This window comes from Protobothrops mucrosquamatus, unplaced genomic scaffold (genome assembly GCF_001527695.2).
Source record: "Protobothrops mucrosquamatus isolate PMUCROS unplaced genomic scaffold, P.Mucros_1.0 scaffold780, whole genome shotgun sequence".
In the NCBI taxonomy this organism is placed as follows: domain Eukaryota; kingdom Metazoa; phylum Chordata; class Lepidosauria; order Squamata; family Viperidae; genus Protobothrops; species Protobothrops mucrosquamatus.
The window spans coordinates 147,575-157,715 of record NW_015387048.1 but is presented as its reverse complement, the minus strand read 5'-3'; positions in this window follow the sequence as shown (position 1 = coordinate 157,715).

Genomic DNA, 10,141 nt, shown 5'->3' with positions numbered 1-10,141 from the left:
CTTCTTTTTCTTGCACACGTTTTCTTCATTTTCTTATCTATGCATTCACATTCCTTCTCTGTCAGCCTTTTTTTCCCAAGGCATTCATCACTTCCAGAGCTTGTCCCCAGGGAATGACTGGGAAATTCTGGGAATTGATTCATTTAACAACTGTGGGAAGAAAGGTCGCAAAATGGGGGGAAACTCACTTAATAACTGTCTTGCTCAGCAATGGAAATTTTGGGCTCAATTGTGGTCATAAGTCAAGGACTACCTGTATTTTCCATTTTGGGCTCAAATCTTCACATACTGTCTCCCAGGCAATCTTACCACATAAGATTGTTATTAAAATCAGACAGAACCAGTCCATAAAAGATCTTCCAGTTTGGCAGAGAATGAGACAGACATGAGAGGCTGGAACTCCAGCCTCTCAGTCTGGTTTCACTTTGCCCAGCGTCTCTTAAAGGGACAGAAAGTTGCCCTGGAGGGGCAATGAAGAAAGAGGGATACTTCAGGAGCTTGGATCTGGTGGCGACTGATCTGGGTGAACTGGAGCCCCCTCTAAAGGGGCGAAAGAAAGGCTGCCGGGGAGCCGAGGCAGCCCAAGTTGTCTACAGCCAGAAGGGAAGCTATGCAAAACAGCTAATCTTCAACAACGAGCTGAGTCTGGGTGAGCTGAAGTCTTTTCCTTCTCTTTGTGATTGAAAATGTTGAGACCCTGAAAGGGAGAACCTGAAAGAGTAAAGACCCCCAGAAAGACTATTTTTTTAAAAGCGGCAGTTTATCATTAAGGGGAAGCAGTTCATGAATATCGGAGTATCGGAGTATCAGAGTATTGGAGACTGATAAATAAGCCGAGGAGGACATCTAGTGGCGAAAAACAAGAAATAAAAAGAAAAAGTCTTATATTACAAACGACCTTGGAGAACTTGAGAACAAAACAGTGCCTTGATTTGAGATTACAAGTGAAAAGACTGTTTATAGCTATACTTGTTGACACTGGCGAAAACCAAATAGACACTATCTGGAAAAAAAGAACATTTTGGACTTAAGACGTGTCTGGAGGAGGTGGATTTGCCTCACAACAGCTGATTTCTGTTTACACTTTGGATATAGGTTTAAGACTGTGAGCCACAAAATGAGTACATCCAATATTTCCAGACTTGAAAAGAAAACTTCTTCGGCGCCCTCTGTTGGACAAGCTAGCCCAACAACTCAGAGCTCTGTTGGTACAATGCTACAACGTGACAAAGCAAGCACTGCTCAAGATGAAACGCAGGCCTCATTAAAACTAATTCAAGAAATGATGCAGAGAAATCATGAGGAGACACAAAGTAAACTGGAGAAAGTAAGTGAAGAAATTCTGGATATAAAGGCACAATTTGAAGCTCAAAATCAAAAGATCATTAAAAATGAACAGAAAATTCAGGAAATGGAAAATAAAACTGAGGACATTGATAAAAAGGTGGAAATGTTATTGCAAAAGAATGAAGGACTGGAGCTAGAACGGGCTATGGCAACGGTAGAAATGAGAGAAGCGGAACATTATTTGAGATTTCAAAATATTCCTTAAGATAGTGAAGAAAATATAAAAATGGTGATTATTGAGTTATTGGCAGAACTCTTAAACGTAGATAGAGCAGACATCCAAAATGAGACGGATCAGATATTCCGCATGAATTCAAGCTATACAAGAAAAAATAGACTACCAAGAGAAGTACATGTGAGATTCATGAAGAAATCAACAAGAGATGAAGTATTGAGAAAAGTGAGAGAGGAACCATTACAATACAAAAATAAAGAAATTGTGGTCCTAAAGCAGATACCCAAGAGGGTAAGGGATACTCGGAGACACTACCATTTTCTAACTACAAAGTTGATTGCTAAAGGAATAAATTTCAGATGGCTAATGCCGGAAGGCATTCTAATAAACTGGAATAATACAAGACATCGACTGGATTCAATTTGGAAAGCAGAGGACTTCGAAGTAAGAAATAGAGCAACTTTGGATGAAGGACTGTATCAACAAAAAGGGGACAAGCAAACGGGAGAGACTGCCCAAGGAGCAACGGCACAAGCAGAACAACAGAAGGAGAAAGACGAACAAAAGGGTGAAGGGGAAGGAACTGCCAGAGAACAAAGGATTACAAGATCGACTAGACCAAAATATAAATAATGGAAAAGGAAATGGAGAAAAAAAATTTTTTTTTCGGTAAACGTAAATGGACTAAACTCTCCATCAAAAAGAAATAATTTTTTTTAGGAAACTACAGAAATTAAACACAGATATAATCTGTTTACAAAAGACACACATAAAAAAAAACATTATAAACTATTGGAATACCCGAAAGTGGGGAAGCTTTATTACACATCAGCACAACAAAAAAAAGAGGAGTTGCCGTATATGTTAAAGAGACAATAGACTCTAAATTAGTATACTCAGATGAAGAAGGAAGAATTGTAATGGTTGAAATATATCTATATCAAAAACAAATACTGTTAGTGGCAATCTATGCCCCAAATAACAATCAAGAACAATTTTATCAAAGATTACACAGGAAACTAATAGAAATGGAATACCAAAATATTTGTTTAATAGGAGACTTTAATGCGATAGTAGATAGAACAATGGATTATAAAAGTAACAAAACAGGAAAACCCGCAAGAAGAAGACTACCCAAGACATTCTTTGATATGGCAGAGGAAATTGGAATACAAGATGTCTGGAGAGAAATTAATCCACAAAACCGACAATATACTTTTTACTCAAACAGCCATAAATCCTGGTCAAGAATTGATATGATTTGGATGACTTCTGAATTGAGGATGGATATACAGGAAATTGAGATAGAAATAGGTACATGGGCAGACCATAATCCTCTAAAAGTGACGTGGAAAGGAATACAAAAAAAACCAAGATGGACTTTAAACCAATCCATACTAAAAGACAAAGAATTCATAGAGTTAGCAAAAAGAGAAATGGAATTTTTTTAAAAGAAAATAAAGAAGAAGATACATCACTACAAAATCTATGGGACACAGCCAAAGCGTATTTTAGAGGCATAGCTATAACGTATATGGCAAAGAAAAATAAACAGAGAAGACAGCAATATTCAACATTAAAAGCAAAATTTAGAAAACTAGAGATAAAATTACAAAAAAATCCACAGAAAAAGACCTTGAAAAGAGAAATGGAAATAATAAAACACAAGCTAAATTTGTTGGACTCAGAAAAATTGGTGGAACAGATAAAGAGAGCAAAACAAAACTTCTTCGAAAATGCCAATAAGCCAGGAAGATGGCTAGCCTATAAGCTTAAAAAACAGAAAGAGAAGAAAATAATACATAACTTAGTAGATGGGAAAGGTTGTTTACAATTCAAAAAGGAAGAAATAAAAAAGATAATTAAGGAATACTATAAGGAATTGTATGATAAAGAGGAGGCTGTAAGAGAGAGAACTGCTCAATACTTAGAAGAAAGTAAATTGCCAAAAATTCCAGAGACATTTAAAACTACGTTAGAAGAAAGAATAACAATGATGGAGATATCAGAGGCCATAAAACAACAAAAAAATGGAAAAACACGGGGCCCAGATGGGCTCCCGGCGGAACTTTACAAAAATTTACAAGACATATTAAGCGAACCACTGAAAGATGTTTGTAATGGACTATTGTTAGAGGCTAAACTTCCAAATACATGGATAGAAGCAAATATTACTTTGATACCAAAAGAAGATTCAGACCTGACGTATATTAAGAACTACAGACCAATTTCATTACTTAATGTGGATTATAAAATTTTTACTTCAATAATGGCAGAGAGATTGAAAAAATACTTAGTTGAATTCATACATCCAGATCAAAACGATTTCTTACCAAAGAGACAAATCAAAAACAATTTAAGGGTGATAATGGACGTATTAGAATACTATGAATTACATCCAGGGAAACAATTAGCATTAGTATTTTTAGACACTCAAAAGGCATTTGATAATGTTTCTTGGCAATTCAGATTCAGCAACTGCAAACAATGGATTTTGGAAAGAACTTTACAAATATGATAAAAACAATATATAGCAACCAGACAGCAAAAGTGATAGTGAATGGAGATTATACTGAGAGTTTTGAGATAAGAAAAGGCACGAGGCAAGGGTGTCCACTATCTCCATTATTATTTATCTTTACTTTGGAAGTGTTAAATAGAAGGATTAGACAGGACATAGAAATTAAAGGATTGAAAATAAAAGATGAAACATATAAGTTACAAGCATTTGCCGATGATCTAGTATTTATCTTGGAAGAACCTTTAGAGATGATTCCTAAGCTATGGGCTAAGATAGAAGAGTATGGAGAAATGGCGGGATTAAAAATAAATAAAGAAAAAACTAAAGTAATAGTTAAGAACCTTACAGATAAACAGAAAAGGCAAATGCTAGAGAAAACAGAGGTACAGATAGTGAAAAAAGTTAAGTACTTAGGTATTTATCTTTTGGCTAAATGCTCGTCAATAAAAGAAGACAACTATACAAAATTATTGAAGCAAATAAAGCTAGACTTGGAAAGATGGAAAAATCTGCAGTTGTCAATATTAGGAAGAATTGCTACAGTAAAAATGAACGTATTGCCGAAGATTTTATTTCTATTTCAAACAATTCCGATAAAATTTGAGAAAATTTTTTTTCAAGACTTAAATTCATTAATTTTGAACTTCATTTGGCAGGGGAAGAAAGCTAGAATTAAGATGAAAACATTACAAGATGCTAAGGAAAATGGAGGATTTCGGCTGCCGGAATGGATGTTGTACTATCAAGCATCTGTTTTAACATGGGTGAAAGAATGGATAGTGCTTAGAAATAAAAGTGTCAGCTTTCCTTACCGGACATGTGAAGGGAAAAGAACAATGCAGAAACACCTTCATCCAATAATTCTGGTTTACTTGAGGTAAAGCGATGACGATCACACAGACCTTGGCAATCAGGTTCTATGCTTTACAAAGTTTGCACTGGGAGCAACTGCCTCCCAGCGTTGTTTAAATACACTCCTGTAATTACTACCCCACCCATCACCAATTACAACCCCTCCCTTCACTACCCAGTGCCTAGTCATGCTCCAACCACACCCCTGCCTAACATGCTATACCCCACCCTCAAATCCTCCAACCAGCACCCAGTCTCAATTAGAGAAGTCCTCATTCATTCCTGAGGTTTCTCTAGTACGTCCTCGATGATTAGCTGTAATTGCCGGCTACCGCCCATCAGCTGTTCACCAGCTTGCCGCTTGTCAGCTGTTCGGCGGCTTGTCATTCTCCTGCGCATGCTCGACAGCAGTTCTGCGCATGTGCGGCATCCAGAGTTATTCAGAGCCGTTTTTCCAGCGTTTAGACTGGTTGCCGGAGGATCCGCAGCTCTTTCATACAAATTGGTGAGTCGCTGGGATCCCGTGCTGGCTTTCCTCCTCCGTCACCATTCTGCCTCCCCTGTTTTGTGTGTTGAGCCCGGGAGGGCTTGACAGGCGGCCCCTCTTACCAGGTGTTCTCCTGGAAATGGTAAAATATATAGTTAGGTTGGTATTAGGGCTGGGGTTACATCTCTCCTCCCTCCTGGCTTCTGGGGATATTTACGGTGATATCTACGTATTAGTCATGGGGCATCAACGTCTGCCTCCCTCACCCATGATGCTTCTGATAGTGGGTACCCCTTCCATAATACTAGGTATTGTAACCGACCCCGTCGATACCGTGAATCGAGTAATTTCTCGATTTCATAATGACCTCCCCCAACTGGACCAGGGGTTGGTTGTACTTGCCCAAGGGAAAGGTTTGTTACCGGTTTTAGTAATCCACTGTGGAAGACTGGGTACACCGTACCAAGGCTGCGAGGCAATTTCAATCGTACAGTCACTGGATTGATAATCCTTTCTATTGTAAAGGGTCCGATATATTTTGGCCCCAGCTTTTTACATGGCCTGCGTAACTTTATATATTTGGTGGACAGGTATACTTTCTCGCCGATTTGAAATGGCCTTTGTGGGCTTCTCCTTTTGTCGGCTTGTTTCTTTGCTGATTTTTCCGCTTTCTGTATTGCTTTCTTAACCGATTTCCACACATCTCTAATCTGATGCATCCAATCGTTCGGTTGTTGTGACCCGGCATCTCTCTGAGGTAATTCGGGAATTGGCACAAACTCTATTCCGTGTACCACCCGGAACAGCATAAATCCTGTGCTACTGTGGAGGGTATTATTATACGCTACCTCAGCGAATGGTAGAAGATCTGCCCAATTTGCTGATAATTGATATAACATCTCAGATATCGTTCTACCATTGCATTGGCACGTTCAGCTGCTCCATTTGTACTGGGGTGGAATGCGGAACTTAGCCCTTGAGACGAACCGATAGACGTGACGAAATTTCTCCAGAACCGGGCGGTAAATTGCACTCCACGATCTGATATGATGCGACGAGGTACTCCATGTAGGCGATAGATATGCGTTATAAATAGTTTTGCTAGACGCCTGGCTGATGGTAACCCTTTGCAGGGTATGAAATGTGCCTGTTTTGAAAACAGGTCTATCACCGTCCATATGACTGTGTTCCCGTGGCTGGCTGAAAGATCGACTATAAAATCCATACCGATCTCTTCCCAGGGATGGTTAGGATCAGACACTTGTTGTAGCAAGCCTGATGGTTTTCCTACCCACGGTTTTGTAGTTGCACACATGGAACATTCCTGAATGTAATTTCCTACATCCGTTTTCATACCTGGCCACCAAAATTGTCATTTGAGCAGGTGTAGGGTTTTTAGAAACCCAAAATGACCAGCTGACTTAACATCGTGGCCACGCCTGAGAATCTCCACCCGTAGGGATTGTGGGATATATATTTTCTCACCCTTCCATGCTAATCCATCTCTCATAGTGAGGACATGGGGATTGCTCGTTAACCATGGATCACCTGGAAGAGCGCCTTGCAGTGTCTGTACCATGTCCTCCACAGATCGTACCACCCGAATTGTATCCGTGGATTGCACATTTGGAGGTATAAGGGCTTGAACCACCTCCTCCCGTTGACTATGGTATTGTGGCTTTCTAGATAACGCATCCGCAAGACCGTTCCTCTCCCCCAGTACATACTTTAGTTGAAATCTGAATCGTTGGAAATATAACGCCCATCGCACGTGTTTTGGAGCAAGTCGTCTGGGCGTTTGTAGTGCCTCCAAATTTTTATGGTCAGTCCACACTTCGAAGGCTTCTTTTGCTCCTTCTAGAAAGTGACGCCATGTGGCTAACGCCCACCGTACCGCATATGCCTCCTTCTCCCAAATCGCCCAACCTCGCTCAGTGGTGGTTAATTTACGAGAAGTGAACGCACAAGGCTGCAATTTTCCTTGTTCATTCCTTTGTAAAAGCACAGCTCCCACAGCCACATCACTTGCGTCTGTCTGTACTACAAAAGGTTCATCAGGATTGGGATGTCGCAAGACTGGCTCCCTCGAAAACAGGATCTTTAAACTCTCAAATGCTTGTTGGCACTTGAGCGACCATGGTAATGGCTGATTTGGACCGGGCTTGGTACCGGTACTCTTTGTACGTAATAATTCTGTTAATGGTAATGCCACTTTAGCAAAAGATGGAATAAATTGTCTGTAAAAATTCGCAAAACCAAGGAAGCTTTGCAATTGCCTACGCGTGCGTGGTGGTTGCCTAAGACAGCCTGCACCTTTGTTGGATCCATTTCCTCCTCCGTCACCCCATTAGGGGTCATAGCATACATACGAGGCTTCGGGAGGGTTGCCCCTGCCATTATATCAATGGCATAATCAGTTGAACGATGAGGTGGTAGCACATCACACTCCTGTTCATTAAACACATCTGCGAGGTCGGTATACTCTGATGGAAAATCAACTGTCCCCTCCTCCCTGGTTATTTGGTCAGGTTCAGTCTCCTCCCCTCTTTTCACTTGCTCATGAGGGACTGGCTGAGGCCCTACACCAATGCGCACTCTGCGATACCCTCCTTCCCACCAGATGGTTGGACCCCATTTGTCCAACCAGGCTAGCCCCAAAATAACATTCTCCGTCATAGCTGGAACTACTATAAATTGTATTATTTCCCAATGTTCCCCCAACTCCAGACGTACAGGCTCGGTGATATAGGTAGCCGGTACCCCTCCCAGTAAGGACCCATCTACTTGCTCGAATCGTACCGGTGTGTGTAAGGGCCTCACTCTGATGCCTGTTTGTCGTACTATATGTTCACTAATAAGACATCTAGTACACCCAGTATCAAGGAGGGCGTTACAGTGTCTTTGACGTCCCGAATAAGTACTAGTGATCGTGATAGGGAGGATGAATGGATGAATGGGTTCACTTACCATGGGGTCCTCTGACGTCTTTACGTCCTCATCATATATGATCAATGGGGATCTCCCACCGCTGGTCCCCTCACCAGTGTTCAACCTCTCCCCTCGCGGCATTGGACTTTCGATATGTTGTTGTACTGCCCTCGACCTCTCAGGGATTTTTCTCAGTGTACTTTGTTCCCCCACTTTTATCCTTCCCATAGGAAGTGGTTTGGGGCATTCTGCAGCTTGATGCCCCGGCAGGTTGCACCGAAAACATCGGAAAGTTGGACGAGGTAGTCCGCCAGTTGGAGCAGACACTGGACCTATAGGGCGGGGTCGTTCTGGATTTCTTTGTGGTCCCTGCTGAATGTCGCTCCTTGGACGAAACTCCTGTAACCCCGTGTCCAAGTCCGCGACTATTTGGAACCATGCTTGTAATTTATCAGGAATCCCTCGGTAGACACAGGCCTGTCGCAGGTCCCTATCCAGTCCCGCCCGGAACTGGTGTACCAACAGGCGTTCAGGCCAGGTTCATAACTTGCTAGCCACTCGTCGGAACTCCCTCACATACTCTGCAGCTGCCTGGCCTCTTTGCTTTATACCCAATACCTCCCCTTCAGCCCTTCGGACCCTGGAAACATCTTCAAACCGTGTCCGGAGGGCCCCCAGGAATGTTCCGACATTTGCTAGCTCCCGAGCATGGTCGCTATGTAAGTCAGCTACCCATTCCATAGCTTCTCCCTGCAGGACTGCCATAACCGCTCCTACCATAGCCCACTGAGAGGGGTACAGATGGCCGTATCGGTCCATATGTCCAATGGTTTGGCATAGGAAGAGGGCCAACCTATCTGGGTTCCCATCATATGTAATGTTGAGAGGTGGAGGACCCCAGACATACCCCTATGGCCACACCCCAGAACCCAAGCCCGGTGCTGGTGAAGGACCTACAAAAACTCCCTCCCCCGGTACATTTGTCTCTAATCCCCTTGAGACCTGGGCCCCGGGGCCTGATCTGGCTTCCGGAGCTGGCACTGCTGAGGGTCTCATAGGCTCTTTCCCCCTTGACCTGTCTGTCTGCTGAGTGGGACCCTTGCTTGTCGACCCTCCCTTGGTAGGAGTCACTCCCATGACTGGAACCTAGTTTCAACCTCGGACTTGCCAATCTAAGCTGTCCAGTGGCTGGTTGTGTGGAGGAGTAGCCGCCCTGTGACCATGGCATTGTTTCTGGCCCTGGGGCCCATCGTTGCCAGGATGAGGCGTCCTGGTACCCTCCTTCACCAAACTGCTCACGTAAGAGGTTCTGCGCATGCACGGTGTCCAGAGTTATTCAGAGCCATTTTTCCAGCGTTTAGACCGGTTGCCAGAGGATCCGCAGCTCTTTCATACAAATTGGTGAGTCGCTGGGATCCCGTGCTGGCTTTCCTCCTCCATCACCATTCTGCCTCCCCTGTTTTGTGTGTCGAGCCCAGGAGGGCTTGACAAAAAGGTTGTTGTATTTAGAGGGACATGATTTACAATTGGGGTGGCATAAGTATTTTCAAAATCACTTTATAAGAAATGCCTTGTTAACAGTATGGGAAAAAATTAAAGCTAAAATATATCTAAAAATTCCAGGGTGGTTAACAACGATGGAAGCATTTGTACATCCGAACTTGGTAGATTTTGAAAAAATATGGGCATATAGAGATATTCTAAATACTGATGGGAATTTAAAATCTAAACAAGAACTGGAAAATCAGGGAATCAACTTGTCATGGTGGGCACATTTACAGATACAAAGTAGATATGAAAAAGATGTAAAAATGTATGGATTTTATAAGGA